Genomic DNA, 27,999 nt, shown 5'->3' on the forward strand with positions numbered 1-27,999 from the left:
TAAGTCATAGAATATAAGTCATTGATCTGTTGGTTTTATTTGTTGGAGTTAAAGTGCCTTAACCATGTGCAAAACACTTTAGGACGTGAGCTGTCGCTGTTACCACGTTAAAATATGTGTGGGTAGATTAAGCGAGAGCGCTCTCTGCAGGTTGAAAAAGCTTACAGCACCTGGTATTCCCAGGCGGTCTCCCATCCAAGTACTAACCAGGCCCGACCCTGCTTAGCTTCCGAGATCAGACGAGACCGGGCGCATCCAGGCTGGTATGGCCGTAAGCAGAAGCTGCAGCTTGAAATACCTCTTATATGGAGTTGAAGATAAACATAGAATATAAGTCATTGATCTGTTGGTTTTATTTGTTGGAGTTAAAGTGCCTTAACCATGTGCAAAACACTTTAGGACGTGAGCTGTCGCTGTTACCGCGTTGAAATATGTGTGGCTAGATTAAGCGAGAGCGTTCTCTGCTGGTTGAAAAAGCTTAGAGCACCTGGTATTCCAGGTGCTGTAGATTAAGCGAGAGCGTTCTCTGCTGGTTGAAAAAGCTTACAGCACCTGGTATTCCCAGGCGGTCTCCCATCCAAGTACTAACCAGGCCCGACCCTGCTTAGCTTCCGAGATCAGACGAGTTTGGGCGCATCCAGGCTGGTATGGCCCTAAGCAGAAGCTGCAGCTTGAAATACCTCTTATATGGAGTTGAAGATAAGTCATATAATATAAGTCATTGATTTGTTGGTGATAATAATTTAGAAGCGCTTATTTGTTGGAGTTAAAGTGCCTTAACCATGTGCAAAACACTTTAGGACGTGAGCTGTCGCTGTTACCACGTTGAAATATGTGTGGCTAGATTAAGCGAGAGCGTTCTCTGCTGGTTGAAAAAGCTTACAGCACCTGGTATTCCCAGGCGGTCTCCCATCCAAGTACTAACCAGGCCCTACCCTGCTTAGCTTCCAAGATCAGACGAGATCGGGCGCATCAAGGCTGGTATGGCCGTAAGCAGAAGCTGCAGCTTGAAATACCTCTTATATGGAGTTGAAGATAAGTCATAGCATATAAGTCATTGATTTGTTGGTTTTATTTGTTGGAGTTAAAGTGCCTTAACCATGTGCAAAACACTTTAGGACGGGAGCGGTCGCTGTTACCACGTTGAAATATGTGTGGGTAGATTAAGCGAGAGCGTTCTCTGCTGGTTGAAAAAGCTTTTTCAGCACCTGGTATTCCCAGGCAGTCTCCCATCGAAGTACTAACCAGGCCCGACCCTGCTTAGCTTCCGAGATCAGACGAGATCAGGCGCATCCAGGCTGGTATGGCCGTAAGCAGAAGCTGCAGCTTGAAATACATCTTATATGGAGTTGAAGATAAGTCATAGAATATATGTCATTGATTTGTTGGTGATAATAATTTAGAAGCACTTATTTGTTGGAGTTAAGGTGCCTTAATTATGTGCAAAACACTTTAGGACGTGAGCTGTCGCTGTTACCACGTTGAAATATGTGTGGGTAGATTAAGCAAGAGCGTTCTCTGCTGGTTGAAAAAGCTTACAGCACCTGGTATTCCCAAGCGGTCTCCCATCCAAGTACTAACCAGGCCCGACCCTGCTTAGCTTCCGAGATCAGACGAGATCGGGCGCATCCAGGCTGGTATGGCCGTAAGCAGAAGCTGCAGCTTGAAATACCTCTTATATGGAGTTGAAGATAAGTCATAGAATATAAGTCATTGATTTGTTGGTTTTATTTGTTGGAGTTAAAGTGCCTTAACCATGTGCAAAACACTTTAGGACGTGAGCTGTTGCTGTTACCACGTTGAAATATGTGTAGGTAGATTAAGCGAGAGTGCTCTCTGCTGGTTGAAAAAGCTTACAGCACCTGGTATTCCCAGTCGGTCTCCCATCCAAGTACTAACCAGGCCCGACCCTGCTTAGCTTCCGAGATCAGACGAGATTGGGCGCATCCAGGCTGGTATGGCCGTAAGCAGAAGCTGCTGCTTGAAATACCTCTTATATGGAGTTGAAGATAAGTCATATAATATAAGTCATTGATTTGTTGGTGATAATAATTTAGAAGCGCTTATTTGTTGGAGTTAAAGTGGCTTAACCATGTGCAAAACACTTCAGGACGTGAGCTGTCGCTGTTACCACGTTGAAATATGTGTGGGTAGATTAAGCAAGAGCGCTCTCTGCTGGTTGAAAATGCTTACAGCACCTGGTATTCCCAGGCGGTCTCCCATCCAAGTACTAACCAGGCCCGACCCTGCTTAGCTTCCGAGATCAGACGAGATCGGGCGCATCCAGGCTGGTATGGCCGTAAGCAGAAACTGCAGCTTGAAATACCTCTTATATGGAGTTGAAGATAAGTCATATAATACAAGTCATTGATTTGTTGGTGATAATAATTAAGAAGCGCTTATTTGTTGGAGTTAAAGTGCCTTAACCATGTGCAAAACACTTTAGGACGTGAGCTGTCGCTGTTACCACGTTGAAATATGTGTGGCTAGATTAAGCGAGAGCGTTCACTGCTGGTTGAAAAAGCTTACAGCACCTGGTATTCCCAGGCGGTCTCCCATCCAAGTACTAACCAGGCCCGACCCTGCTTAGCTTCCGAGATCAGACGAGATCGGGCGCATCCAGGCTGGTATGGCCGTAAGCAGAAGCTGCAGCTTGAAATACCTCTTATATGGAGTTGAAGATAAGTCATAGAATATAAGTAATTGATTTGTTGGTTTTATTTGTTGGAGTTAAAGTGCCTTAACAATGTGCAAAACACTTTAGGACGTGAGCTGTCGCTGTTACCACGTTGAAATATGTGTGGGTAGATTAAGCGTGAGCGTTCTCTGCTGGTTGAAAAAGCTTACAGCACCTGGTATTCCCAGGCGGTCTCCCATTCAAGTACTAACCAGGCCCGACCCTGCTTAGCTTGCGAGATCAGACGAGATCGGGCGCATCCAGGCTGGTATGGCCGTAAGCAGAAGCTGCAGCTTGAAATACCTCTTATATGGAGTTGAAGATAAGTCATAGAATATAAGTCATTGATTTGTTGGTTTTATTTGTTGGAGTTAAAGTGCCTTAACCGGAGGCTTCCGGTTGGTGAGCAGATGGAGTAGACGTGTTTCGTGAGTGCTCCCGTGAGTGCCAAACTTTTTAAACCACCAAGCCCTCAAACTTTCAAACTTTTTCCTTTAAAAAGGATTCCCTGTTGCTGTTTTTCTTTTTTTTTGTCCCGAACGAGCCCACTTACCTCCGAGATGGCTTCGAAGAGCGGCAAGTCGGGCAAGAAGGACGACGCTGGCGCTGTCTTAACCCTGGCGGCCATTACCACGTTGCTGGAAGAACACCGAGCTGCCCTGGCCGCCGAGTTCAAAAATACTTTCAGTCAGCTCGACTCCAAACTCGACCAAACGCGGCTCGCGGTCGAGGACCATGGCCAACGTGTTTCGTCCCTTGAACTCGCCACAGAAGACCTCAGCCAGCGAGTTACGGACCTTGAAGGCATCTGCTCGACTCTACGGGATGATAATGCTCGGCTGAAGGCCAAGGTGGTGGATTTGGAAAGCCGGAGCAGAAGGCAGAACATCCGTATCCTGGGCTTACCGGAGTCGACCGAGAGCGGGTCTCCGGCGGCTTTCTTCTCCAAGCTGCTGTGTGAGGTGTTCGGGAACGATACGCTGCCGTCACCGCCAGAAATAGACAGAGCGCACCACTCGCTCGCCGCCAAGCCGGCCCCGGGACAGAGACCGCGTCCGGTCATCCTCCGCCTTCACCGGTACCAGACGAAAGATATCCTCGTGAGGGAAGCGCGCCGGAGAGGAAAGTTGGAATATCGCGGCCACCCCATCCGGGTCCTGGAGGATTACAGCCCCGAAGTTGCCAGCCAACGAGCGGAATACAGCGGAGTCATGTCGGAGCTCTACCAGCTGGGTCTGAAGCCGGCTCTGCTCTTCCCCGCCCGGCTCCGGCTCACGCTGTCCGGGGGGGCCAGGAAGTGGATCGGCTCCGTGGATGAGGCGCGCAAATTCATCACGAGTCGCAGCAAAGCTTCAAACCCGCCGTAACGGGACTGTTGGAGGCTGTCACGGCTCCGCCTGCAGCCCGGTGCGGCTCACTGACGCTCACGGACTGACTTTTTTTTCTCTCTCTTTTTTTTTACGTGAGTCACATTATTCCTGAGGGGAGGGTGAGTACCCCCACGACAACCAGTATTTTCTCTGTTGTTAGTTGGACTGCCCCTTTGCAAATATTATTAATTTGCAGTTTTTTTTGGCTATTTGAGGAAAGGGGAAAAATAAGTGGTGAAGAGGGAGAGAAAAAAAAACAAAAAAACAAAAAAAAAAAAAAAAAGCTTTTCCGATTTACCTATAAGTTTTGTAATAATTGTAAGCTGTTAACCTTACTTTTACGCTGCTTAAGTCGGACGTTTTATATTTAATATTTTTGTACAAATATTTCTGGGCTCATATCGGGACTTACAGGTCAAGATTTGAGAGGGTATTTCTTTTTTTTATTTATATCTACACGTTTTAAGGTGCTAATATGTATACACCCATGATACGGGAGCAAAAGCTATTAGTGTGTAGGATAGGAAGATGCGTTATTGCACTTTGTTTGTTTTGAAGAGCTTGCTGCTTTTTTTTTATATTTCTATAGCAGCTGTCTTAGTTGGGGTGGGTGGGTCGGGGGGATATGTCACTGCCAGAAACTTTGCATTAAGTCTTTTCAACTCATTACTTAATGTGGGTCACATTCAACCTCCTTTCCGTTTTCTTTTTTTTTGCCTAGGTCATTGTGCACACCTAATTTTTCTTCTTAGATGTTATGAGTAGATACTTGAAGTTGGTGAGCTGGAATGTTAAGGGTCTGAATCACCCTGTTAAGAGGAAAAGGATCTTCTCACATCTAAAACACCTTAAAACAGAAATAGCCTTTCTACAAGAAACTCATATTCGCAGTTCTGATAATAGCCGCCTGTTCCCGAGGTGGTCAGGGCAGAGATTTCACTCCTCCTTTCAAGCTAAGGCCCGAGGAGTTTCAGTTCTGATCAGTCAGGATGTTTCATTTGAGCAGCACAATGTGATTTCTGACAAGTTTGGTCGCTACGTGATCGTTTCTGGGAAATTATTCAATACATTGGTCGTACTTGTGAACGTTTATGCCCCTAATTCAGATGATGCAGTCTTTTTTGAACGACTGTTTTCACTGCTCCCTGACCTTAATACATATTCTCTCATACTGGGTGGTGATTTTAATTGCTGGCTCGACCCAGTCCTAGACCGATCCTCTACCAACCCCGGCACAGCAAGTAAGTCAGCCCGTCTTATTCAGGCGTTCCTTTCTGACTACGGTGTTTGTGATGTGTGGCGTTCTTTACATCCATGTGACAGAGAATACTCCTTTTTCTCACAAGTGCACCACACATACTCAATTCAATTCAATTCAATTCAATTTTATTTATATAGCGTCTAATACAACAGAGTTGTCTCTAGACGCTTTACAGAGACCCATACCCAGAACATGACCCCCGAGCAGTTATTACATAAACAATGGCAGGTAAAAACTCCCCTAGTGGGAGAAAAACCTTAAGCCAAACAGTGGCAAGGAAAAACTCCCCTTTAGGAGGGAAGAAACCTTGAGCAGGACCAGGCTCATCAGGGGGGACCCTCCTGCCGAGGGCCAGACTGGTGGGTCAGGGACGGCAACAGCACAGCAGGCAGGTGGAAGCAGCAACGGTATGACCGGGGGTGGGGACCGCAGGCCAGCACACAGCTCCCGAAGCTCCGGCCCAATCATCAAGTCCCAGGTTGGGGTGCAGGGTCAGGAAAAGACTTGTGCTCCGTAATGCAAGCTACAAGCCACCCATGGCCACCTGCAGGACAAAAGAGAGAAAAGGGAGGAGAAGGGGGGGGCAGCAACGGGATGACCAGGGGTGGGGACCGCAGGCCAGCACGCAGCTCCCGAAGCTCCGGCCCAATCAGCAAGTCCCAGGTTGGGGTGCAGGGTCGGGGAAAGACTTGTGCTCCGTAATGCAAGCTACAAGCCACCCACGACCACCTGCAGGTTCCGGTGTCCGGCAAAGGATGCTGCAACATGGACAAAAGAGAGAAAAGGGAGGAGAAGGGGGGGGCCAGCACAAGAAACCACAGGAGCGACTCTGACACACTAAAGTTTACACTACCTAGAGATTTACCAACACCAGCTAGAGGTTTACTAAACACTAACTATAGGCTTTACTAAACAGAAATGTTTTAAGTTTAGTTTTAAAGGTGGAGGTGGTGTCAGCCCCCTTAACCCAGATTGGAAGTTGGTTCCATAGTAGTGGCGCCTGATAGCAGAACGCCCGCCCTCCAAATCTACATTTAGATACTCTAGGAACTACAAGTAAACCTGCACTCTGAGAACGGAGAGCTCTGACAGGAACATAAGGCACTATCAGGTCTTGCAAATAATGCGGAGCTAAGCCGTTTTGGGCTTTATACGCAAGTAATACAATTTTAAATTGGATTCTGAATTTTACGGGTAACCAATGGAGCGACGCTAACACTGGAGAGACGTGGTCTCTCCTGCTAATTCCTGTCAGTACTCGTGCTGCTGCATTTTGGATCAGCTGGAGCCTATTCAGCAAATTACTTGGACATCCTGCTAACAACACATTACAGTAATCTAGTCTAGAAGATACAAACGCATGAACTAGTTTTTCTGCATCACTCTGTGAGAGGATTTTCCTAATCTTTGCAATATTACGGAGATGGAAAAAGGCTATTTTACAAACCTGATTGACATATGGTTTAAACGACAAATCCTGATCGAAAATAACACCAAGATTTCTCACAGTTGCACTGGAAGCCATCGCAACACCATCTAATCCCTTCCTAAGATGCTCTGGACCAAGAATGATAACCTCTGTTTTATCTGAATTTAGAAGCAGGAAATTTCTGGACATCCAGTCCTTGATGTCCCTAAGACATGCCTGAAGTTTAACTAACGGTTCTGTTTCATCCGGCTTCATAGACAAATAGAGCTGCGTATCATCAGCATAACAATGAAAGTGTATGCCGTGATTCTGGATTATACTTCCCAACGGCTGCATGTATAAACTGAACAAGATTGGCCCTAGCACTGAACCCTGCGGAACACCATAACAGACCCTTGACTGTTCTGAAGAAACCTCATGTACATGAACAAACTGGAACCTGTCAGATAGGTATGATTTAAACCAACATAGAGCTGTCCCTTTAATCCCAACAACATGCTCTAACCTGTGCAGTAAAATGCCATGATCTATAGTGTCAAAAGCAGCACTGAGGTCCAGTAGAACCAGTATGGACACTAATCCCTTATCTGAGGCCATAAGGAGGTCATTCGTGACTCGAACCAGTGCTGTCTCTGTGCTATGATGCATTCTGAACCCTGACTGAAAGACTTCAAACAGATCATTTCTATACAAATAGTCACATAACTGGCTTGAAACTGCCTTTTCCAGAATTTTAGACACAAATGGAAGGTTGGAAATTGGTCTATAATTAGCTAAGGTGTCTGGGTCAAGAGAAGGTTTTTTAAGTAAAGGTTTAATTACTGCGACTTTGAAAACCTGTGGTACATATCCTAAACTTAGGGATAAGTTAATTTGGTCCAGTATTGTCGTACCAATGAGAGAAAAAATATGTTTGAATAGACGAGTCGGGATGGGGTCTAACATACATGTGGTTGACTTAGCTCTATTAACGAGTGAAGTCAGCTCAGGGAGGTCTATAGGATCAAAAGAGTCTAGAGACAAGTCAGAGCCTAGGGAAGTCGCTAAAGCTGAAGAAACACCTACAACCGGCTGGTTGATTTCTTCTCTAATTCTCGCGATTTTACTGTTGAAGAAGCCCATAAAGTCCTCACTACTGAGAACTGCAGGAATGCACGGCTCAACAGAGTTGTGACTCTTTGTCAGCCTGGCTACAGTGCTGAACAGAAAACGTGGGTTACTTTTGTTATCCTCTATCAACGTTGAATAATAAGCTGTTCTGGCTTTGCGAATGGCTTTTTTATATACTATTAGAATATCTTTCCATTCACGATGAGAGTCTACAGACCTACAAGAGTACCACTTCCTTTCCATTTTACGCACGTTTTGTTTCAACATGCGGATATCTGAATTATACCAGGGAGTTAAGCTCCTGTGGCTAGAAACCCTCCTTTTCAAAGGAGCAACTTCATCTAAAGCTGAATGCAACAAATCAGCAGTGTTACTAGCAAGGAAATCAACATCTGCAGAGGTAGAACCCAGGTCACTGGCCTCGACTACATCACTATTTCGCACTGTCGTAAGATAAGCAATGGCCTCCCTAAATTTAACAATAACTTCATCAGACAAACATCTGCTAAAATAATACCTCCTATTTTGCACTTCAACATCAACAAAATTAAATTCAAACGTTATTAAGTAATGGTCGGATAAAAGGGAGTTTACAGGTGACACCAACAGACCATCAGTTTCAACACCGTAGGTGAGAACGAGATCGAGAGTATGATTAAAACAGTGCGTCGGTTTATCCACTTTTTGTGAGATACCCATTGATTCTAGAAGAGAATCGAAGGCTAATTTAAGATTATCGCTTTCAACATCCATATGAATGTTAAAATTACCCACTATGATGAATTTATCTGTGCTGATCAATAATCCAGAAAGGAAATCTGAAAATTCAGACAAAAACTCCAGATACGCACCAGCAGGGGGCCGGTACACTACCACTAACACAACTGGCTTCTCTGATTTCCGGCTCGGAAATTTCAGACCAAGCATGAGGCTTTCAAATGTATTATAGTTGCACTTGGGTTCAATTTTTGTTTGGAGACCGGAGTTATAAATTGCTGCGACTCCTCCGCCTCGGCCCGTGCTTCTAGGAATGTGATGATTAAAGTAGCCGGGCGGAGTTGATTCATTCAAACTAACATACTCTTCCTCCTGTAACCATGTTTCTGTTAAGCAGAAAATATCACTCCTGCTCTCTGTAATTATATCATTTACTAACAGAGACTTAGAGCTTAATGATCGTATATTTAGTAGTCCGCATCTAATTTTTCGGTCTGTAATTGGTACCAAGTGTGCATTGGTTTTAATTTTTACAAGGTTATCTTGGTTAACGCCTCTATAACGCTGCACCTGGTGAACTTTTGGAGGGCGGGGAACTGCAACCACTTCTATTTTGCTAGGCACCTGGCCAGAGTCGCCAATATCATGTAATCCTACAGTTTTAGAGTCGCTAATTACATAATGCAATCCTACAGTTTTGTTGGCAGGCGTTGGTCCTTGAGAAGCAACAGATGTGTCGCTGAGCCCTTTAAGACTACCCTTCCTCCGAACCGTCACCCAGCTGCCCTGCCTGGCCGGCTGCCGGGGAGCTGCAGGGGAGCGGTTACGCTCAGCTGCTACGGGCCGGTCCGCAGAGGATTCTATCGGACTATGGTCTAGTTGGCCAAACCGGACCTCTAACTGACTAAGCCTCGCCTCCAGCCCTGTTAAACTACAGCTCTGCATCCTGGCCTGGACCCTGCATTGTCAGGGGGAGTGTCTAATAACATTGGCCAGATTTCTAGACATAAGAGCTGCACCATCCCGGGTGGGATGAATGCCGTCCCTTCTAATCAGACCGGGCTTTCCCCAGAATGTCTCCCAGTTGTCAATAAAGTCCACGTCGTTTTCTGAACACCACTGAGACAACCAGCGGCGGAGCGAGAGCATGCGACTAAACATGTCATCGCTGGTCAGATTGGGGAGGGGGCCAGAAAAACCTACAGAGTCCGACATGGACTTGGCGTAGTTACACACCGAGACAATATTCATTCTGGTTACTTCCGACTGGCGAAGACGGGAGTCATTAGCTCCGACATTGATGATAACTTTACCATATTTACGATTACCCTTTGCCAGTAGCTTCAAATTTGCTTCTATGTCGCCCGCTCTGGCCCCCGGGATGCACCTAACTAAGGTCTCTGGAGTCGGCTTCACATGTCTGACTATAGAGTCTCCAATCACCAGGGTCGGTTTCTCAACAGATGTGTCGCTAAGTGGGGAAAATCTGTTAGACACATGAAGCGGGTGGTGGTGTTCCGTGAGCCCTTTAAGACTAGTCTTCCTCCGAACCGTCACCCAGCTGCCCTGCCTGGCCGGCTGCTCGGGAGCTGCAGGGGAGCGGCTACGCTCAGCTGCTACGGGCCGGTCCGCCGCTAGCTTAGCCTGGTTAGCTGAGGAGGCTCTCGGACTATGGTTTAGTTGGCCGAACCGGACCTCTAACTGACTGAGCCTCGCCTCCAGCCCTGCAAATAAACTACACTTTAAGCACTTACCGTCTTCACTAAAGGAGGCAGAGGAATAACTAAACATTTCACACACTGAGCAGGAAAGAGGTGAAGCGGTGGGAGCCGGAGCGGCCATGCTAAGATGCTAACGGAGGCTAACGGACAGAAAATGTATCGGTGATTGGTGACAGTGAAAGTTACGGAAGAGAAAATGAGCGAGTGTTGAAATAAAGACAGTAATGTACCAGATATAGTGCTATTTTACCAGAAAACAGTCTAAGTTTTAGATAAAAAGTCGGGAGAGATCTGAGCCTGCAAACGCCGTGAGACGGCAGCAGCACAGACAGCAAACACCAGGAAGTGACGCGATGCGTGACGCAATACGTTACCCAATCAGCAAGCCAGCATCAATGTTCAATGTTTGAGCAGAAACTCTGCTCAAATTATTGTCTCAGGATTGATTATTTTTTTATTGATAATCAACTGATTCCCCTGGTTCATTCCTGTGCTTATCAGAGCATTGTCATTTCCGACCACGCTCCTGTGGTTCTAACCATGTCCCTTCCTGACCTACCTCAGAGAGACAGACAGTGGCGATTCAATTCAACTCTGCTGTCGGACACAAATTTTGTTAAATCAATGGAAACGGAAATAGCCTTTTTCCTATCCACGAATATGACTCCAGGAATGTCTAGTCTAACTGTCTGGGATTCCCTCAAGGCTTATCTCCGGGGACAGATTATATCCTACACTGCTAGGGTGAGGCAAAAATCTTATAGGGAGCGATCAGACCTTGCCCGCCAAATCAAAGAGGTCGATGAAGAATATTCTCGGACTAAATACCCAGATCTTTACAAAAAGCGGCTAGAACTTAAAACTAAATTTGACCTGCTTACCACTCACCCAATTGAACAGTCACTTCTGAAAAGTAAAACCAGGTTTTATGTTTATGGAGACAAATCTGACAAATTATTAGCCAACCAACTTAAAGGCTCTAAGGCTAAACAAAATATTTCTAAGATTCGATTACCAAATGGCCATGTAACTACAGACCACTTACTCATAAATGAAGCATTCAGGGACTTTTATACCCAGCTATACACCTCGGAATCTCAGACTGATCGAGATGAGATTGCTGACTTTTTAAATAGTCTTAGTATTCCCAGTCTTTCACCAGATCTAAGGAAGACATTAGAAGAACCGATATCCCTGATGGAAATTACTCGAGCCATTTCTTCACTGCAGTCGGGTAAATGTCCTGGCCCTGATGGCTTCCCGGCGGAATTTCTAAAGAAATTTTCTACTCTGCTTTCCCCATTGCTATCTACAGTTCTTTCAGAATCCTTCAGCCACGGTTCCCTCCCTCCTTCTTTTTCGGAGGCCTGCATCACCCTCATAGCTAAAAAAGGGAAGGATCCTACTGAATGCGCCTCCTACAGGCCCATCTCCCTCTTAAACACAGATGCTAAAATCCTAGCTAAAGTCCTAGCCCATAGGCTGGAGAATGCCCTCCCCACAATTATATCTGAAGACCAAACTGGCTTCAATAAAGGTAGGCAGTCTTACTTCAACACAAGGCGACTGTTCAATATTATCTACTCTGCCTCTGAGGCTATCCCTGAATGCGTTGTCTCTCTGGATGCGGAGAAAGCATTTGATCGCGTCCAATGGGATTATCTCTTTGCTGTGCTGGACAGGTTTGGTTTTGGTCCGAACTTTGCTCTGTGGATTAAGCTTCTCTATTTACACCCAACAGCCTCAATTCGTACTAACTCTCAACGGTCAAAACCATTTAATCTGCATCGTGGAACCCGTCAGGGGTGCCCCCTTAGTCCCATGCTTTTTGACATGGCTATCGAACCGCTTGCCACAGCGCTCCGATCTTGTGAGGATGTGTCCGGTATCTGGAGAGGTGGCAGGGAACATAAGGTCTCGCTTTATGCCGATGACCTCTTGCTTTTCATCTCTCACCCTCTGGCCTCATTACCCCCTGCGCTGTCACTTCTCAGTCAGTTTGGGAAACTCTCAGGCTATAAACTGAATCTCAGCAAAAGTGAGCTTCTCCCTACCAATCTCGAATCGCATGCTTTAGACCTTTCCAATTTTCCCTTTAAAATCGTAAATGACAAATTCTCCTATTTAGGCATATATGTGACAAGGAAACACAAAGACCTGCTCCAAGAGAATCTTATCTCATTGTTAAATGAGACCAAACAAACCCTTACACAATGGTCACCCCTGTCAATGTCTCTTGTGGGTCGCATCAATTCAGTTAAAATGACAATTTTACCTAAATTTTTGTACCTTTTCCAGACCTTGCCACTCTTTATTCCTGGTTCTTTTTTTCAGTCCCTTGACTCAGTTATATCTTCATACCTATGGCGGGGTAAACGGCCACGTTTGAACAAAACTCACCTTCAAAAAATTAAGTCTGCAGGTGGTCTGGCCCTCCCAAACTTTTGTTATTATTATTGGGCTGCTAACCTGCGCTGCCTTGCATTCTGGTCCTTCTACTGCGACGGCGCTGACCGCCCTGACTGGGTGGCGATGGAGTTACATCCAACTGATGACCTGTCAATTCCTGCCCTACTCGGCTCCTCACTTCCACTTCCTTCACTTAAATCAATCAAAAACCAAGTGGTTAAACATTCTCTTAGAATTTGGGCCCAATTTAGGAAGTTTTTTGGTTTTCACAGCTTCTCTCTTCTTAGCCCCATTGCATCAAAACACTCTTTCAAACCATCCCTTGAGGACCCCACCTTCCAGGAATGGCACAGGAGGGGTATGAATCGTTTTAGAGATATGTTCATAGACGGCACCGTGGCATCTTTTGAGCAGTTAAGTAGTAAATTCAGCCTTCCAAAATCACATTTCTTTAGGTATCTTCAGGCTAGACATTTTGTTCTTTCCCAGACACCCAGCCCTGGTGCATCGATAGGCTTGACCACAGTTGACAAGGTTCTTGCCACAGACCCATTCAAAAAGGGGCTCATTTCGTCTTTCTATGGCATGTTGCTGGATCTTAGGAGTGCCCCTACAGATAAACTCAAAGCAGCATGGGAGCAGGACTTAGGGCTTCCCTTATCAGAGGATACCTGGGAGTCCATACTCAAACTGGTTAATACAACCTCCCTGTGCGCACGTCACTGCTTAATTCAGTTTAAAGTGGTACACAGGGCTCATATTTCCAAAGCAAAGTTATCCTCCATGTACCCAGATATTAGTCCATACTGTGTAAGATGTAAGGTAGCAGAAGCCTCTCTCATCCACATGTACTGGTCCTGCCCATGTCTAAACAAGTACTGGATGGAAGTATTTCATACTCTCTCTCTGGTGCTTAAAATCAGATTAGAACCAAACCCACTGACTGCCCTGTTTGGGGTCATGGAGGGAGGAAGGAAGTTAACCACTGCACAGGGGCACACTTTGTCTTTTGCCTCCCTTTTGGCTCGTCGGGCAATTCTGTTCAGGTGGAAGGATCCCTTCCCTCCTACTCGTGCACAATGGCTGGAAGACATCATGTCCTGCTTAAAACTGGAGAAAATTAGATACTCGCTTCAGCAATCAAATAAGTTCCAGAAAGTGTGGGGACCTTTTCTAGAAGCATTCCAGACCCTGTGAACTATACTTCATATTTATTTTGTATTCCTAGTGCAGGCTTTTGATGTTAGAGTGACCTCATATTGTGATTAGTAATCTAGCAGTGACATGGGAGGGATTAGTTTGGTCTGTAGTTTGTTTTTGTTACTATTTTATATTTTTTCATACTGTTTAATTGTTTTTTATATTTTGTACACTGGTGTATGCTATGATTAACATGCCCATGCCTACTCAAAATATTTGTAATTGACATGCAGCATTTCACCTTTTTTACTTTGTGAAAATTTCAATAAAAAGATCAGACGAGATCGGGTGCATCCAGGCTGGTATGGCCGTAAGCTGAAGCTGCAGCTTGAAATACCTCTTATATGGAGTTGAAGATAAGTCATATAATATAAGTCATTGATTTGTTGGTGATAATAATTTAGAAGCGCTTATTTGTTGGAGTTAAAGTGCCTTAACCATGTGCAAAACACTTTTGGACGTGAGATGTCGCTGTTACCACGTTGAAATATGTGTGGCTAGATTAAGCGAGAGCGTTCTCTGCTGGTTGAAAAGCTTACAGCACCTGGTATTCCCAGACGGTCTCCCATCCAAGTACTAACCAGGCCCGACCCTGCTTAGCTTCCGAGATCAGACGAGATTGGGCGCATCCAGGCTGGTATGGCCATAAGCAGAAGCTGCAGTTTGAAATACCTCTTATATGGAGTTGAAGAAAAGTCATAGAATATAAGTCATTGATTTGTTGGTTTTATTTGTTGGAGTTAAAGTGCCTTAACCATGTGCAAAACACTTTAGGACGTGAGCTGTCGCTGTTACCACGTTGAAATTTGTGTGGGTAGATTAAGCGAGAGCGCTCTCTGCTGGTTGAAAAAGCTTACAGCTCCTGGTATTCCCAGGCGGTCTCCCATCCAAGTACTAACCAGGCTTGACCCTGCTTAGCTTCCGAGATCAGACGAGATCAGGCGCATCCAGGCTGGTATGGCCGTAAGTAGAAGCTGCAGCTTGAAATACCTCTTATATGGAGTTGAAGATAAGTCATATAATATAAGTCATTGATTTGTTGGTGAAAATAATTTAGAAGCACTTATTTGTTGGAGTTAAAGTGCCTTAACCATGTGCAAAACACTTTAGGACGTGAGCTGTCGCTCTTACCACGTTGAAATATGTGTGGGTAGATTAAGCGAGAGCGCTCTCTGCTGGTTGAAAAAGCTTACAGCACCTGGTATTCCCAGGCGGTCTCCCATCCAAGTACTAACCAGGCCCGACCCTGCTTACCTTCCGAGATCAGACGAGATCGGGCGCATCCAGGCTGGTATGGCCGTAAGCTGAAGCTGCAGCTTGAAATACCTCTTATATGGAGTTGAAGATAAGTCATAGAATATAAGTCATTGATTTGTTGGTGATAATAATTTAGAAGCGCTTATTTGTTGGAGTTAAGGTGCCTTAACTATGTGCAAATCACTTTAGGACGTGAGCTGTCGCTGTTACCACATTGAAATATGTGTGGGTAGATTAAGCGAGAGCGTTCTCTGCTGGTTGAAAAAGCTTACAGCACCTGGTATTCCCAAGCGGTCTCCCATCCAAGTACTAACCAGGCCCGACCCTGCTTAGCTTCCGAGATCAGACGAGATCGGGCGCATCCAGGCTGGTATGGCCGTAAGCAGAAGCTGCAGCTTGAAATACCTCTTATATGGAGTTGAAGATAAGTCATAGAATATAAGTCATTGATCTGTTGGTTTTATTTGTTGGAGTTAAAGTGCCTTAACCATGTGCAAAACACATTAGGACGTGAGCTGTCGCTGTTACCACGTTGAAATATGTGTGGGTAGATTAAGCGAGAGCGCTCTCTGCTGGTTGACAATGCTTACAGCAGCTGGTATTCCCAGGCGGTCTCCCATCCAAGTACTAACCAGGCTTGACCCTGCTTAGCTTCCGAGATCAGACGAGATCGGGCGCATCCAGGCTGGTATGGCCGTAAGCAAAAGCTGCAGCTTGAAATACCTCTTATATGGAGTTGAAGATAAGTCATATAATATAAGTCATTGATTTGTTGGTGATAATAATTTAGAAGCGCTTATTTGTTGGAGTTAAAGTGCCTTAACCATGTGAAAAACACTTTTGGACGTGAGCTGTCGCTGTTACCACGTTGAAATATGTGTGGGTAGATTAAGCGAGAGCGCTCTCTGCTGGTTGAAAATGCTTACAGCACCTGGTATTCCTAGGCGGTCTCCCATCCAAGTACTAACCAGGCTTGACCCTGCTTAGCTTCCGAGATCAGACGAGATTGGGCGCATCCAGGCTGGTATGGCCGTAAGCAGAAGCTGCAGCTTGAAATACCTCTTATATGGAGTTGAAGATAAGTCATAGAATATAAGTCATTGATTTGTTGGTTTTATTTGTTGGAGTTAAAGTGCCTTAACCATGTGCAAAACACTTTAGGACGTGAGCTGTCGCTGTTACCACGTTGAAATATGTGTGGGTAGATTAAGCGAGAGCGCTCTCTGCTGGTTGAAAAAGCTTACAGCACCTGGTATTCCCAGGCGGTCTCCCATCCAAGTACTAACCAGGCCCGACCCTGCTTAGCTTCCGAGATCAGACGAGATCGGGCGCATCCAGGCTGGTATGGCCGTAAGCAGAAGCTGCAGCTTGAAATACCTCTGATATGGAGTTGAAGATAAGTCATAGAATATAAGTCATTGATTTGTTGGTTTTATTTGTTGGAGTTAAAGTGCCTTAACCATGTGCAAAACACTTTAGGACGTGAGCTGTCGCTCTTACCACGTTGAAATATGTGTGGGTAGATTAAGCGAGAGCGCTCTCTGCTGGTTGAAAAAGCTTACAGCACCTGGTATTCCCAGGCGGTCTCCCATCCAAGTACTAACCACGCCCGACCCTGCTCAGCTTCCGAGATCAGACGAGATCGGGCGCATCCAGGCTGGTATGGCCGTAAGCTGAAGCTGCAGCTTGAAATACTTCTTTTATGGAGTTGAAGATAAGTCATATAATACAAGTCATTGATTTGTAGGTGATAATAATTTAGAAGTGCTTATTTGTTGGAGTTAAAGTGCCTTAACCATGTGCAAAACACTTTAGGACGTGAGCTGTCGCTGTTACCACGTTGAAATATGTGTGGGTAGATTAAGCGAGAGTGCTCTCTGCTGGTTGAAAAAGCTTACAGCACCTGGTATTCCCAGGCGGTCCCCCATCCAAGTACTAACCAGGCCCGACCCTGCTTAGCTTCCGAGATCAGACGAGATCAGGTGCATCCTGGCTGGTATGGCCGTAAGCTGAAGCTGCAGCTTGAAATACCTCTTATATGGAGTTGAAGATAAGTCATATAATATAAGTCATTGATTTGTTGGTGATAATAATTTAGAAGCGCTTATTTGTTGGAGTTAAAGTGCCTTAACCATGTGCAAAACACTTTTGGACGTGAGCTGTCGCTGTTACCACGTTGAAATATGTGTGGGTAGATTAAGCGAGAGCGCTCTCTGCTGGTTGAAAAAGCTTACAGCACCTGGTATTCCCAGGCGGTCTCCCATCCAAGTACTAACCAGGCCCGACCCGGCTAGGCTTCCGAGATCAGACGAGATCGGGCGCATCCAGGCTGATATGGCCGTAAGCAGAAGCTGCAGCTTGAAATACCTCTTATATGGAGTTGAAGATAAGTCATATAATATAAGTCATGATTTGTTGGTGATAATAATTTAGAAGCGCTTATTTGTTGGAGTTAAAGTGCCTTAACCATGTGCAAAACACTTTAGGACGTGAGCTGTCGCTGTTACCACGTTGAAATTTGTGTGGGTAGATTAAGCGAGAGCGCTCTCTGCTGGTTGAAAAAGCTTACAGCACCTGGTATTCCCAGGCGGTCTCCCATCCAAGTACTAACCAGGCCCGACCCTGCTTAGCTTCCGAGATCAGACGAGATCGGGCGCATCCAGGCTGGTATGGCCGTAAGCTGAAGCTGCAGCTTGAAATACTTCTTATATGGAGTTGAAGATAAGTCATATAATATAAGTCATTGATTTGTTGGTGATAATAATTTAGAAGCGCTTATTTGTTGGAGTTAAAGTGCCTTAACCATGTGCAAAACACTTTAGGACGTGAGCTGTCGCTGTTACCACGTTGAAATATGTGTGGGTAGATTAAGCGAGAGCGCTCTCTGCTGGTTGAAAAAGCTTACAGCACCTGGTATTCCCAGGCGGTCTCCCATCCAAGTACTAACCAGGCCCGACCCTGCTTAGCTTCCGAGATCAGACGAGATCGGGCGCATCCAGGCTGGTATGGCCGTAAGCAGAATCTGCTGCTTGAAATACCTCTTATATGGAGTTGAAGATAAGTGATAGAATATAAGTCATTGATTTGTTGGTTTTATTTGTTGGAGTTAAAGTGCCTTAACCATGTGCAAAACACTTTAGGACGTGAGCTGTCGCTGTTACCACGTTGAAATATGTGTGGGTAGATTAAGCGAGAGCGCTCTCTGCTGGTTGAAAAAGCTTACAGCACCTGATATTCCCAGGCGGTCTCCCATCCAAGTACTAACCAGGCCCGACCCTGCTTAGCTTCTGAGATCAGACGAGATCAGGCGCATCCAGGCTGGTATGGCCGTAAGCTGAAGCTGCAGCTTGAAATACCTCTTATATGGAGTTGAAGATAAGTCATATAATATAAGTCATTGATTTGTTGGTGATAATAATTTAGAAGCGCTTATTTGTTGGAGTTAAAGTGCCTTAACCATGTGCAAAACACTTTAGGACGTGAGCTGTCGCTGTTACCACGTTGAAATATGTGTGGGTAGATTAAGCGAGAGCGCTCTCTGCTGGTTGAAAAAGCTTACAGCACCTGGTATTCCCAGGCGGTCTCCCATCCAAGTCCTAACCAGGCCCGACCCTGCTTAGCTTCCGAGATCAGACGAGATCGGGAGCATCCAGGCTGGTATGGCCGTAAGCTGAAGCTGCAGCTTGAAATACCTCTTATATGGAGTTGAAGATAAGTCATATAATATAAGTCATTGATTTGTTGGTGATAATAATTTAGAAGCGCATATTTGTTGGAGTTAAAGTGCCTTAACCATGTGAAAAACACTTTAGGACGTGAGCTGTCGCTGTTACCACGTTGAAATATGTGTGGGTAGATTAAGCGAGAGCGCTCTCTGCTGTTTGAAAAAGCTTACAGCACCTGGTATTCCCAGGCGGTCTCCCATCCAAGTACTAACCAGGCCCGACCCTGCTTAGCTTCCGAGATCAGACGAGATCGGGCGCATCCAGGCTGGTATGGCCGTAAGCAGAATCTGCTGCTTGAAATACCTCTTATATGGAGTTGAAGATAAGTCATAGAATATAAGTCATTGATTTGTTGGTTTTATTTGTTGGAGTTAAAGTGCCTTAACCATGTGCAAAACACTTTAGGACGTGAGCTGTCGCTGTTACCACGTTGAAATATGTGTGGGTAGATTAAGCGAGAGCGCTCTCTGCTGGTTGAAAAAGCTTACAGCACCTGATATTCCCAGGCGGTCTCCCATCCAAGTACTAACCAGGCCCGACCCTGCTTAGCTTCTGAGATCAGACGAGATCAGGCGCATCCAGGCTGGTATGGCCGTAAGCTGAAGCTGCAGCTTGAAATACCTCTTATATGGAGTTGAAGATAAGTCATATAATATAAGTCATTGATTTGTTGGTGATAATAATTTAGAAGCGCTTATTTGTTGGAGTTAAAGTGCCTTAACCATGTGCAAAACACTTTAGGACGTGAGCTGTCGCTGTTACCACGTTGAAATATGTGTGGGTAGATTAAGCGAGAGCGCTCTCTGCTGGTTGAAAAAGCTTACAGCACCTGGTATTCCCAGGCGGTCTCCCATCCAAGTCCTAACCAGGCCCGACCCTGCTTAGCTTCCGAGATCAGACGAGATCGGGAGCATCCAGGCTGGTATGGCCGTAAGCTGAAGCTGCAGCTTGAAATACCTCTTATATGGAGTTGAAGATAAGTCATATAATATAAGTCATTGATTTGTTGGTGATAATAATTTAGAAGCGCATATTTGTTGGAGTTAAAGTGCCTTAACCATGTGAAAAACACTTTAGGACGTGAGCTGTCGCTGTTACCACGTTGAAATATGTGTGGGTAGATTAAGCGAGAGCGCTCTCTGCTGGTTGAAAAAGCTTACAGCACCTGATATTCCCAGGCGGTCTCCCATCCAAGTACTAACCAGGCTTGACCCTGCTTAGCTTCCGAGATCAGACGAGATCAGGCGCATCCAGGCTGGTATGGCCGTAAGTAGAAGCTGCAGCTTGAAATACCTCTTATATGGAGTTGAAGATAAGTCATATAATATAAGTCATTGATTTGTTGGTGAAAATAATTTAGAAGCACTTATTTGTTGGAGTTAAAGTGCCTTAACCATGTGCAAAACACTTTAGGACGTGAGCTGTCGCTCTTACCACGTTGAAATATGTGTGGGTAGATTAAGCGAGAGCGCTCTCTGCTGGTTGAAAAAGCTTACAGCACCTGGTATTCCCAGGCGGTCTCCCATCCAAGTACTAACCAGGCCCGACCCTGCTTACCTTCCGAGATCAGACGAGATCGGGCGCATCCAGGCTGGTATGGCCGTAAGCTGAAGCTGCAGCTTGAAATACCTCTTATATGGAGTTGAAGATAAGTCATAGAATATAAGTCATTGATTTGTTGGTGATAATAATTTAGAAGCGCTTATTTGTTGGAGTTAAGGTGCCTTAACTATGTGCAAATCACTTTAGGACGTGAGCTGTCGCTGTTACCACATTGAAATATGTGTGGGTAGATTAAGCGAGAGCGTTCTCTGCTGGTTGAAAAAGCTTACAGCACCTGGTATTCCCAAGCGGTCTCCCATCCAAGTACTAACCAGGCCCGACCCTGCTTAGCTTCCGAGATCAGACGAGATCGGGCGCATCCAGGCTGGTATGGCCGTAAGCAGAAGCTGCAGCTTGAAATACCTCTTATATGGAGTTGAAGATAAGTCATAGAATATAAGTCATTGATCTGTTGGTTTTATTTGTTGGAGTTAAAGTGCCTTAACCATGTGCAAAACACATTAGGACGTGAGCTGTCGCTGTTACCACGTTGAAATATGTGTGGGTAGATTAAGCGAGAGCGCTCTCTGCTGGTTGACAATGCTTACAGCAGCTGGTATTCCCAGGCGGTCTCCCATCCAAGTACTAACCAGGCTTGACCCTGCTTAGCTTCCGAGATCAGACGAGATCGGGCGCATCCAGGCTGGTATGGCCGTAAGCAAAAGCTGCAGCTTGAAATACCTCTTATATGGAGTTGAAGATAAGTCATATAATATAAGTCATTGATTTGTTGGTGATAATAATTTAGAAGCGCTTATTTGTTGGAGTTAAAGTGCCTTAACCATGTGAAAAACACTTTTGGACGTGAGCTGTCGCTGTTACCACGTTGAAATATGTGTGGGTAGATTAAGCGAGAGCGCTCTCTGCTGGTTGAAAATGCTTACAGCACCTGGTATTCCTAGGCGGTCTCCCATCCAAGTACTAACCAGGCTTGACCCTGCTTAGCTTCCGAGATCAGACGAGATTGGGCGCATCCAGGCTGGTATGGCCGTAAGCAGAAGCTGCAGCTTGAAATACCTCTTATATGGAGTTGAAGATAAGTCATAGAATATAAGTCATTGATTTGTTGGTTTTATTTGTTGGAGTTAAAGTGCCTTAACCATGTGCAAAACACTTTAGGACGTGAGCTGTCGCTGTTACCACGTTGAAATATGTGTGGGTAGATTAAGCGAGAGCGCTCTCTGCTGGTTGAAAAAGCTTACAGCACCTGGTATTCCCAGGCGGTCTCCCATCCAAGTACTAACCAGGCCCGACCCTGCTTAGCTTCCGAGATCAGACGAGATCGGGCGCATCCAGGCTGGTATGGCCGTAAGCAGAAGCTGCAGCTTGAAATACCTCTGATATGGAGTTGAAGATAAGTCATAGAATATAAGTCATTGATTTGTTGGTTTTATTTGTTGGAGTTAAAGTGCCTTAACCATGTGCAAAACACTTTAGGACGTGAGCTGTCGCTCTTACCACGTTGAAATATGTGTGGGTAGATTAAGCGAGAGCGCTCTCTGCTGGTTGAAAAAGCTTACAGCACCTGGTATTCCCAGGCGGTCTCCCATCCAAGTACTAACCACGCCCGACCCTGCTCAGCTTCCGAGATCAGACGAGATCGGGCGCATCCAGGCTGGTATGGCCGTAAGCTGAAGCTGCAGCTTGAAATACTTCTTTTATGGAGTTGAAGATAAGTCATATAATACAAGTCATTGATTTGTAGGTGATAATAATTTAGAAGTGCTTATTTGTTGGAGTTAAAGTGCCTTAACCATGTGCAAAACACTTTAGGACGTGAGCTGTCGCTGTTACCACGTTGAAATATGTGTGGGTAGATTAAGCGAGAGTGCTCTCTGCTGGTTGAAAAAGCTTACAGCACCTGGTATTCCCAGGCGGTCCCCCATCCAAGTACTAACCAGGCCCGACCCTGCTTAGCTTCCGAGATCAGACGAGATCAGGTGCATCCTGGCTGGTATGGCCGTAAGCTGAAGCTGCAGCTTGAAATACCTCTTATATGGAGTTGAAGATAAGTCATATAATATAAGTCATTGATTTGTTGGTGATAATAATTTAGAAGCGCTTATTTGTTGGAGTTAAAGTGCCTTAACCATGTGCAAAACACTTTTGGACGTGAGCTGTCGCTGTTACCACGTTGAAATATGTGTGGGTAGATTAAGCGAGAGCGCTCTCTGCTGGTTGAAAAAGCTTACAGCACCTGGTATTCCCAGGCGGTCTCCCATCCAAGTACTAACCAGGCCCGACCCGGCTAGGCTTCCGAGATCAGACGAGATCGGGCGCATCCAGGCTGATATGGCCGTAAGCAGAAGCTGCAGCTTGAAATACCTCTTATATGGAGTTGAAGATAAGTCATATAATATAAGTCATGATTTGTTGGTGATAATAATTTAGAAGCGCTTATTTGTTGGAGTTAAAGTGCCTTAACCATGTGCAAAACACTTTAGGACGTGAGCTGTCGCTGTTACCACGTTGAAATTTGTGTGGGTAGATTAAGCGAGAGCGCTCTCTGCTGGTTGAAAAAGCTTACAGCACCTGGTATTCCCAGGCGGTCTCCCATCCAAGTACTAACCAGGCCCGACCCTGCTTAGCTTCCGAGATCAGACGAGATCGGGCGCATCCAGGCTGGTATGGCCGTAAGCTGAAGCTGCAGCTTGAAATACTTCTTATATGGAGTTGAAGATAAGTCATATAATATAAGTCATTGATTTGTTGGTGATAATAATTTAGAAGCGCTTATTTGTTGGAGTTAAAGTGCCTTAACCATGTGCAAAACACTTTAGGACGTGAGCTGTCGCTGTTACCACGTTGAAATATGTGTGGGTAGATTAAGCGAGAGCGCTCTCTGCTGGTTGAAAAAGCTTACAGCACCTGGTATTCCCAGGCGGTCTCCCATCCAAGTACTAACCAGGCCCGACCCTGCTTAGCTTCCGAGATCAGACGAGATCGGGCGCATCCAGGCTGGTATGGCCGTAAGCAGAATCTGCTGCTTGAAATACCTCTTATATGGAGTTGAAGATAAGTGATAGAATATAAGTCATTGATTTGTTGGTTTTATTTGTTGGAGTTAAAGTGCCTTAACCATGTGCAAAACACTTTAGGACGTGAGCTGTCGCTGTTACCACGTTGAAATATGTGTGGGTAGATTAAGCGAGAGCGCTCTCTGCTGGTTGAAAAAGCTTACAGCACCTGATATTCCCAGGCGGTCTCCCATCCAAGTACTAACCAGGCCCGACCCTGCTTAGCTTCTGAGATCAGACGAGATCAGGCGCATCCAGGCTGGTATGGCCGTAAGCTGAAGCTGCAGCTTGAAATACCTCTTATATGGAGTTGAAGATAAGTCATATAATATAAGTCATTGATTTGTTGGTGATAATAATTTAGAAGCGCTTATTTGTTGGAGTTAAAGTGCCTTAACCATGTGCAAAACACTTTAGGACGTGAGCTGTCGCTGTTACCACGTTGAAATATGTGTGGGTAGATTAAGCGAGAGCGCTCTCTGCTGGTTGAAAAAGCTTACAGCACCTGGTATTCCCAGGCGGTCTCCCATCCAAGTCCTAACCAGGCCCGACCCTGCTTAGCTTCCGAGATCAGACGAGATCGGGAGCATCCAGGCTGGTATGGCCGTAAGCTGAAGCTGCAGCTTGAAATACCTCTTATATGGAGTTGAAGATAAGTCATATAATATAAGTCATTGATTTGTTGGTGATAATAATTTAGAAGCGCATATTTGTTGGAGTTAAAGTGCCTTAACCATGTGAAAAACACTTTAGGACGTGAGCTGTCGCTGTTACCACGTTGAAATATGTGTGGGTAGATTAAGCGAGAGCGCTCTCTGCTGTTTGAAAAAGCTTACAGCACCTGGTATTCCCAGGCGGTCTCCCATCCAAGTACTAACCAGGCCCGACCCTGCTTAGCTTCCGAGATCAGACGAGATCGGGCGCATCCAGGCTGGTATGGCCGTAAGCAGAATCTGCTGCTTGAAATACCTCTTATATGGAGTTGAAGATAAGTCATAGAATATAAGTCATTGATTTGTTGGTTTTATTTGTTGGAGTTAAAGTGCCTTAACCATGTGCAAAACACTTTAGGACGTGAGCTGTCGCTGTTACCACGTTGAAATATGTGTGGGTAGATTAAGCGAGAGCGCTCTCTGCTGGTTGAAAAAGCTTACAGCACCTGATATTCCCAGGCGGTCTCCCATCCAAGTACTAACCAGGCCCGACCCTGCTTAGCTTCTGAGATCAGACGAGATCAGGCGCATCCAGGCTGGTATGGCCGTAAGCTGAAGCTGCAGCTTGAAATACCTCTTATATGGAGTTGAAGATAAGTCATATAATATAAGTCATTGATTTGTTGGTGATAATAATTTAGAAGCGCTTATTTGTTGGAGTTAAAGTGCCTTAACCATGTGCAAAACACTTTAGGACGTGAGCTGTCGCTGTTACCACGTTGAAATATGTGTGGGTAGATTAAGCGAGAGCGCTCTCTGCTGGTTGAAAAAGCTTACAGCACCTGGTATTCCCAGGCGGTCTCCCATCCAAGTCCTAACCAGGCCCGACCCTGCTTAGCTTCCGAGATCAGACGAGATCGGGAGCATCCAGGCTGGTATGGCCGTAAGCTGAAGCTGCAGCTTGAAATACCTCTTATATGGAGTTGAAGATAAGTCATATAATATAAGTCATTGATTTGTTGGTGATAATAATTTAGAAGCGCATATTTGTTGGAGTTAAAGTGCCTTAACCATGTGAAAAACACTTTAGGACGTGAGCTGTCGCTGTTACCACGTTGAAATATGTGTGGGTAGATTAAGCGAGAGCGCTCTCTGCTGTTTGAAAAAGCTTACAGCACCTGGTATTCCCAGGCGGTCTCCCATCCAAGTACTAACCAGGCCCGACCCTGCTTAGCTTCCGAGATCAGACGAGATCGGGCGCATCCAGGCTGGTATGGCCGTAAGCAGAATCTGCTGCTTGAAATACCTCTTATATGGAGTTGAAGATAAGTCATAGAATATAAGTCATTGATTTGTTGGTTTTATTTGTTGGAGTTAAAGTGCCTTAACCATGTGCAAAACACTTTAGGACGTGAGCTGTCGCTGTTACCACGTTGAAATATGTGTGGGTAGATTAAGCGAGAGCGCTCTCTGCTGGTTGAAAAAGCTTACAGCACCTGATATTCCCAGGCGGTCTCCCATCCAAGTACTAACCAGGCCCGACCCTGCTTAGCTTCTGAGATCAGACGAGATCAGGCGCATCCAGGCTGGTATGGCCGTAAGCTGAAGCTGCAGCTTGAAATACCTCTTATATGGAGTTGAAGATAAGTCATATAATATAAGTCATTGATTTGTTGGTGATAATAATTTAGAAGCGCTTATTTGTTGGAGTTAAAGTGCCTTAACCATGTGCAAAACACTTTAGGACGTGAGCTGTCGCTGTTACCACGTTGAAATATGTGTGGGTAGATTAAGCGAGAGCGCTCTCTGCTGGTTGAAAAAGCTTACAGCACCTGGTATTCCCAGGCGGTCTCCCATCCAAGTCCTAACCAGGCCCGACCCTGCTTAGCTTCCGAGATCAGACGAGATCGGGAGCATCCAGGCTGGTATGGCCGTAAGCTGAAGCTGCAGCTTGAAATACCTCTTATATGGAGTTGAAGATAAGTCATAGAATATAAGTCATAGATTTGTTGGTTTTATTTGTTGGAGTTAAAGTGCCTTAACCATGTGCAAAACACTTTCGGGCGTGAGCTGTCGCTGTTAGGGTTAGGGTTAGGGTTAGGTTAGGGTTAGGATAAGGCAAGAGTGCCACTTTGGAATCTTTGATTTGACCCCCTAAACAGTGGATCATTTGCTTGAAACTTCGGCTACCCCCCATTTTCGGGTACCCTGATTCCAGGAACACTAGGGTTAGGGTTAGGGTTAGGGTTAGATTTTTCAGGTTTCTCGATGAACCCCCCACCTCATCCGTCGATTTGGTGGTTAGGGTTAGGGTTAGGGTTAGGGTTAGGGTAGGGTTAGGGTTAGGGTTAGGGTTAGGATAGGGGCTGAGTGCCACTTTGGAATCTTTGATTTGACCCCCTAAACAGTGGATCATTTGCTTGACACTTCGGCTACCCCCCCATTTTTCAGTGTTTTGGTGAAAAAAGTTCCCCCAGAAAGTGTTTAGGAGCACGTTTTAGGCCATTTGGAGTCGATATGTACCTATAAACAAATTATTTTTGGAAAAAAATAATTGTGAAATTTGACGAAAATTTCCTGAAATTTGACTAAGTGTTTTGGTGAAAAGGGTTCACCCAGAAAGTAGTTAGGAGCACGTTTCAGGCCATTTGGAGTCGATAGGTACATATATTAAACAAACTTTTATTGGGAAAAATACTTGTAAATTTTCTAAGATTTTCACTAAGTCAACTGGGTTAGATTTTTCAGGTTTCTCGATGACCCCCCCACCTCGTCCGTCGACTCGGTGGTTTACAGGGACCAAAGGCAATGCGACAGGCCAGCGCACGTCGTCCATGGCTCTCTTGACCGTACTATCCACCAAAAGTTTGATTAGTAGGGTTAGGGTTAGGGTTAGGGTTAGGGGTTAGGGTTAGGGTTAGGGTCAGGGTCAGGGTTAGGGTTAGGGTTAGATTAAGGGGGTTAGGGTTAGGGTTAGGGTTAGGGTTTGTGTTCAACGGCTCCCTGCGGGAAACCAATACGCTACTGCCTCCTAACGCTCGTAGGCGTTACCAGAGTTCGCAGAAGGTAGTGTTGCACTCTCACATCGTACATCCAGTTGAGATCCGTATGCACTAAAGTACTTTTGTCAGTAGCGTATGGTGCGGGACCTCTGAATAGTTTCAGAGTTTTGATGTGAGATGTGCTGTATGGTGTATCAAGGTCACTGGGTACCCCTTATGTGTGCAGTCGGATTGCGGAGGATCCGGTGTCTTCGTAGTGGCTAGTGGGTGCATTGTGAGAGGACAGTTGTGAGTTTTGGAAGGGGAGAGAAAGGGGGGTTGGGTTGATAGTTCAGAGAGGAGAGGTGAGGGGGGTATTTTAGAGCGGTTTTTTGGATTTGGGGTTCGGGTTAGAATTTGTTTGTGTAGTTTTAAGATTAGGGTTAAGGTTAGGGTTTAGTTTAAGTTTAGGGTTTGGTTTTAAGGTTGAGGTTGGAATTAGGATTTGGGTTAGGGTTAAGGTTAGAATTTTGGGTTAGGTTCAGGTTTAGGGTTAGGGTTAGGGTTGGGGCCAGGGTTAGGGTTAGGTTTAGGTTTTCGGGTTAGGGTCAGGGTTAGGGTTTGTGTTCAACGGCTCCATGCGGGAAACCAATACGCTACTGCCTCCTAACGCTCGTAGGCGTTACCAGAGTTCGCAGAAGGTAGTGTTGCACTCTCACATCGTACATCCAGTTGAGATCCGTATGCACTAAAGTACTTTTGTCAGTAGCGTATGGTGCGAGACCTCTGAATAGTTTCAGAGTTTTGATGTGAGATGTGCTGTATGGTGTATCAAGGTCACTGGGTACCCCTTATGCGTGCAGTCGGATT

The 27,999-nt window shown here is 45.5% G+C and overlaps 38 non-coding genes and 7 pseudogenes across 38 annotated transcripts; all 45 read right to left on the reverse strand.

Moving 5' to 3' along the window:
* Positions 1-158: 158 nt before the first annotated feature.
* Positions 159-277, reverse strand: LOC133435906 (5S ribosomal RNA). The gene has a single exon (XR_009779719.1). It is a non-coding gene; the product is annotated as a 5S ribosomal RNA (ribosomal RNA).
* A 263-nt stretch (positions 278-540) lies between these two features.
* On the reverse strand, positions 541-659 carry LOC133436166 (5S ribosomal RNA). Its single transcript, XR_009779967.1, has one exon. It is a non-coding gene; the product is annotated as a 5S ribosomal RNA (ribosomal RNA).
* Positions 660-876: 217 nt separating this feature from the next.
* Positions 877-995, reverse strand: LOC133435957 (5S ribosomal RNA). The gene has a single exon (XR_009779769.1). It is a non-coding gene; the product is annotated as a 5S ribosomal RNA (ribosomal RNA).
* Positions 996-1,196: 201 nt separating this feature from the next.
* Positions 1,197-1,315, reverse strand: LOC133436207 (5S ribosomal RNA; annotated as a pseudogene).
* Positions 1,316-1,532: 217 nt separating this feature from the next.
* Positions 1,533-1,651, reverse strand: LOC133435846 (5S ribosomal RNA). The gene has a single exon (XR_009779662.1). It is a non-coding gene; the product is annotated as a 5S ribosomal RNA (ribosomal RNA).
* A 199-nt stretch (positions 1,652-1,850) lies between these two features.
* LOC133436069 (5S ribosomal RNA) lies at positions 1,851-1,969 on the reverse strand. Its single transcript, XR_009779877.1, has one exon. It is a non-coding gene; the product is annotated as a 5S ribosomal RNA (ribosomal RNA).
* A 217-nt stretch (positions 1,970-2,186) lies between these two features.
* Positions 2,187-2,305, reverse strand: LOC133435845 (5S ribosomal RNA). The gene has a single exon (XR_009779661.1). It is a non-coding gene; the product is annotated as a 5S ribosomal RNA (ribosomal RNA).
* A 217-nt stretch (positions 2,306-2,522) lies between these two features.
* Positions 2,523-2,641, reverse strand: LOC133435814 (5S ribosomal RNA). The gene has a single exon (XR_009779631.1). It is a non-coding gene; the product is annotated as a 5S ribosomal RNA (ribosomal RNA).
* A 199-nt stretch (positions 2,642-2,840) lies between these two features.
* On the reverse strand, positions 2,841-2,959 carry LOC133436045 (5S ribosomal RNA). Its single transcript, XR_009779854.1, has one exon. It is a non-coding gene; the product is annotated as a 5S ribosomal RNA (ribosomal RNA).
* An 11,467-nt stretch (positions 2,960-14,426) lies between these two features.
* Positions 14,427-14,545, reverse strand: LOC133436094 (5S ribosomal RNA). Its single transcript, XR_009779900.1, has one exon. It is a non-coding gene; the product is annotated as a 5S ribosomal RNA (ribosomal RNA).
* A 199-nt stretch (positions 14,546-14,744) lies between these two features.
* On the reverse strand, positions 14,745-14,863 carry LOC133436202 (5S ribosomal RNA; annotated as a pseudogene).
* A 217-nt stretch (positions 14,864-15,080) lies between these two features.
* Positions 15,081-15,199, reverse strand: LOC133435895 (5S ribosomal RNA). Its single transcript, XR_009779709.1, has one exon. It is a non-coding gene; the product is annotated as a 5S ribosomal RNA (ribosomal RNA).
* Positions 15,200-15,416: 217 nt separating this feature from the next.
* LOC133435847 (5S ribosomal RNA) lies at positions 15,417-15,535 on the reverse strand. The gene has a single exon (XR_009779663.1). It is a non-coding gene; the product is annotated as a 5S ribosomal RNA (ribosomal RNA).
* Positions 15,536-15,734: 199 nt separating this feature from the next.
* Positions 15,735-15,853, reverse strand: LOC133436197 (5S ribosomal RNA; annotated as a pseudogene).
* Positions 15,854-16,070: 217 nt separating this feature from the next.
* On the reverse strand, positions 16,071-16,189 carry LOC133436204 (5S ribosomal RNA; annotated as a pseudogene).
* Positions 16,190-16,388: 199 nt separating this feature from the next.
* Positions 16,389-16,507, reverse strand: LOC133435815 (5S ribosomal RNA). Its single transcript, XR_009779632.1, has one exon. It is a non-coding gene; the product is annotated as a 5S ribosomal RNA (ribosomal RNA).
* Positions 16,508-16,706: 199 nt separating this feature from the next.
* Positions 16,707-16,825, reverse strand: LOC133436144 (5S ribosomal RNA). The gene has a single exon (XR_009779947.1). It is a non-coding gene; the product is annotated as a 5S ribosomal RNA (ribosomal RNA).
* A 217-nt stretch (positions 16,826-17,042) lies between these two features.
* On the reverse strand, positions 17,043-17,161 carry LOC133435974 (5S ribosomal RNA). Its single transcript, XR_009779784.1, has one exon. It is a non-coding gene; the product is annotated as a 5S ribosomal RNA (ribosomal RNA).
* Positions 17,162-17,378: 217 nt separating this feature from the next.
* LOC133436182 (5S ribosomal RNA) lies at positions 17,379-17,497 on the reverse strand. Its single transcript, XR_009779983.1, has one exon. It is a non-coding gene; the product is annotated as a 5S ribosomal RNA (ribosomal RNA).
* Positions 17,498-17,713: 216 nt separating this feature from the next.
* Positions 17,714-17,832, reverse strand: LOC133435816 (5S ribosomal RNA). The gene has a single exon (XR_009779633.1). It is a non-coding gene; the product is annotated as a 5S ribosomal RNA (ribosomal RNA).
* A 217-nt stretch (positions 17,833-18,049) lies between these two features.
* On the reverse strand, positions 18,050-18,168 carry LOC133435817 (5S ribosomal RNA). The gene has a single exon (XR_009779634.1). It is a non-coding gene; the product is annotated as a 5S ribosomal RNA (ribosomal RNA).
* A 199-nt stretch (positions 18,169-18,367) lies between these two features.
* LOC133435889 (5S ribosomal RNA) lies at positions 18,368-18,486 on the reverse strand. Its single transcript, XR_009779703.1, has one exon. It is a non-coding gene; the product is annotated as a 5S ribosomal RNA (ribosomal RNA).
* A 217-nt stretch (positions 18,487-18,703) lies between these two features.
* Positions 18,704-18,822, reverse strand: LOC133436053 (5S ribosomal RNA). Its single transcript, XR_009779862.1, has one exon. It is a non-coding gene; the product is annotated as a 5S ribosomal RNA (ribosomal RNA).
* Positions 18,823-19,039: 217 nt separating this feature from the next.
* LOC133435818 (5S ribosomal RNA) lies at positions 19,040-19,158 on the reverse strand. The gene has a single exon (XR_009779635.1). It is a non-coding gene; the product is annotated as a 5S ribosomal RNA (ribosomal RNA).
* Positions 19,159-19,357: 199 nt separating this feature from the next.
* On the reverse strand, positions 19,358-19,476 carry LOC133435891 (5S ribosomal RNA). Its single transcript, XR_009779705.1, has one exon. It is a non-coding gene; the product is annotated as a 5S ribosomal RNA (ribosomal RNA).
* Positions 19,477-19,693: 217 nt separating this feature from the next.
* LOC133436054 (5S ribosomal RNA) lies at positions 19,694-19,812 on the reverse strand. The gene has a single exon (XR_009779863.1). It is a non-coding gene; the product is annotated as a 5S ribosomal RNA (ribosomal RNA).
* A 217-nt stretch (positions 19,813-20,029) lies between these two features.
* LOC133436196 (5S ribosomal RNA) lies at positions 20,030-20,148 on the reverse strand (annotated as a pseudogene).
* Positions 20,149-20,365: 217 nt separating this feature from the next.
* Positions 20,366-20,484, reverse strand: LOC133435896 (5S ribosomal RNA). The gene has a single exon (XR_009779710.1). It is a non-coding gene; the product is annotated as a 5S ribosomal RNA (ribosomal RNA).
* Positions 20,485-20,701: 217 nt separating this feature from the next.
* LOC133435848 (5S ribosomal RNA) lies at positions 20,702-20,820 on the reverse strand. The gene has a single exon (XR_009779664.1). It is a non-coding gene; the product is annotated as a 5S ribosomal RNA (ribosomal RNA).
* Positions 20,821-21,019: 199 nt separating this feature from the next.
* On the reverse strand, positions 21,020-21,138 carry LOC133436198 (5S ribosomal RNA; annotated as a pseudogene).
* Positions 21,139-21,355: 217 nt separating this feature from the next.
* On the reverse strand, positions 21,356-21,474 carry LOC133436205 (5S ribosomal RNA; annotated as a pseudogene).
* A 199-nt stretch (positions 21,475-21,673) lies between these two features.
* LOC133435819 (5S ribosomal RNA) lies at positions 21,674-21,792 on the reverse strand. The gene has a single exon (XR_009779636.1). It is a non-coding gene; the product is annotated as a 5S ribosomal RNA (ribosomal RNA).
* A 199-nt stretch (positions 21,793-21,991) lies between these two features.
* LOC133436145 (5S ribosomal RNA) lies at positions 21,992-22,110 on the reverse strand. The gene has a single exon (XR_009779948.1). It is a non-coding gene; the product is annotated as a 5S ribosomal RNA (ribosomal RNA).
* Positions 22,111-22,327: 217 nt separating this feature from the next.
* Positions 22,328-22,446, reverse strand: LOC133435975 (5S ribosomal RNA). The gene has a single exon (XR_009779785.1). It is a non-coding gene; the product is annotated as a 5S ribosomal RNA (ribosomal RNA).
* A 217-nt stretch (positions 22,447-22,663) lies between these two features.
* Positions 22,664-22,782, reverse strand: LOC133436183 (5S ribosomal RNA). The gene has a single exon (XR_009779984.1). It is a non-coding gene; the product is annotated as a 5S ribosomal RNA (ribosomal RNA).
* A 216-nt stretch (positions 22,783-22,998) lies between these two features.
* On the reverse strand, positions 22,999-23,117 carry LOC133435820 (5S ribosomal RNA). The gene has a single exon (XR_009779637.1). It is a non-coding gene; the product is annotated as a 5S ribosomal RNA (ribosomal RNA).
* Positions 23,118-23,334: 217 nt separating this feature from the next.
* Positions 23,335-23,453, reverse strand: LOC133435822 (5S ribosomal RNA). Its single transcript, XR_009779639.1, has one exon. It is a non-coding gene; the product is annotated as a 5S ribosomal RNA (ribosomal RNA).
* A 199-nt stretch (positions 23,454-23,652) lies between these two features.
* Positions 23,653-23,771, reverse strand: LOC133435892 (5S ribosomal RNA). The gene has a single exon (XR_009779706.1). It is a non-coding gene; the product is annotated as a 5S ribosomal RNA (ribosomal RNA).
* Positions 23,772-23,988: 217 nt separating this feature from the next.
* Positions 23,989-24,107, reverse strand: LOC133436055 (5S ribosomal RNA). The gene has a single exon (XR_009779864.1). It is a non-coding gene; the product is annotated as a 5S ribosomal RNA (ribosomal RNA).
* A 217-nt stretch (positions 24,108-24,324) lies between these two features.
* LOC133435823 (5S ribosomal RNA) lies at positions 24,325-24,443 on the reverse strand. The gene has a single exon (XR_009779640.1). It is a non-coding gene; the product is annotated as a 5S ribosomal RNA (ribosomal RNA).
* Positions 24,444-24,642: 199 nt separating this feature from the next.
* LOC133435893 (5S ribosomal RNA) lies at positions 24,643-24,761 on the reverse strand. Its single transcript, XR_009779707.1, has one exon. It is a non-coding gene; the product is annotated as a 5S ribosomal RNA (ribosomal RNA).
* A 217-nt stretch (positions 24,762-24,978) lies between these two features.
* Positions 24,979-25,097, reverse strand: LOC133436056 (5S ribosomal RNA). The gene has a single exon (XR_009779865.1). It is a non-coding gene; the product is annotated as a 5S ribosomal RNA (ribosomal RNA).
* A 217-nt stretch (positions 25,098-25,314) lies between these two features.
* Positions 25,315-25,433, reverse strand: LOC133435824 (5S ribosomal RNA). The gene has a single exon (XR_009779641.1). It is a non-coding gene; the product is annotated as a 5S ribosomal RNA (ribosomal RNA).
* A 199-nt stretch (positions 25,434-25,632) lies between these two features.
* LOC133435894 (5S ribosomal RNA) lies at positions 25,633-25,751 on the reverse strand. Its single transcript, XR_009779708.1, has one exon. It is a non-coding gene; the product is annotated as a 5S ribosomal RNA (ribosomal RNA).
* A 217-nt stretch (positions 25,752-25,968) lies between these two features.
* On the reverse strand, positions 25,969-26,087 carry LOC133436057 (5S ribosomal RNA). The gene has a single exon (XR_009779866.1). It is a non-coding gene; the product is annotated as a 5S ribosomal RNA (ribosomal RNA).
* Between the last annotated feature and the right edge of the window lie 1,912 nt (positions 26,088-27,999).

Source organism: Cololabis saira, unplaced genomic scaffold (genome assembly GCF_033807715.1).
Source record: "Cololabis saira isolate AMF1-May2022 unplaced genomic scaffold, fColSai1.1 scf057, whole genome shotgun sequence".
Taxonomy (NCBI): domain Eukaryota; kingdom Metazoa; phylum Chordata; class Actinopteri; order Beloniformes; family Belonidae; genus Cololabis; species Cololabis saira.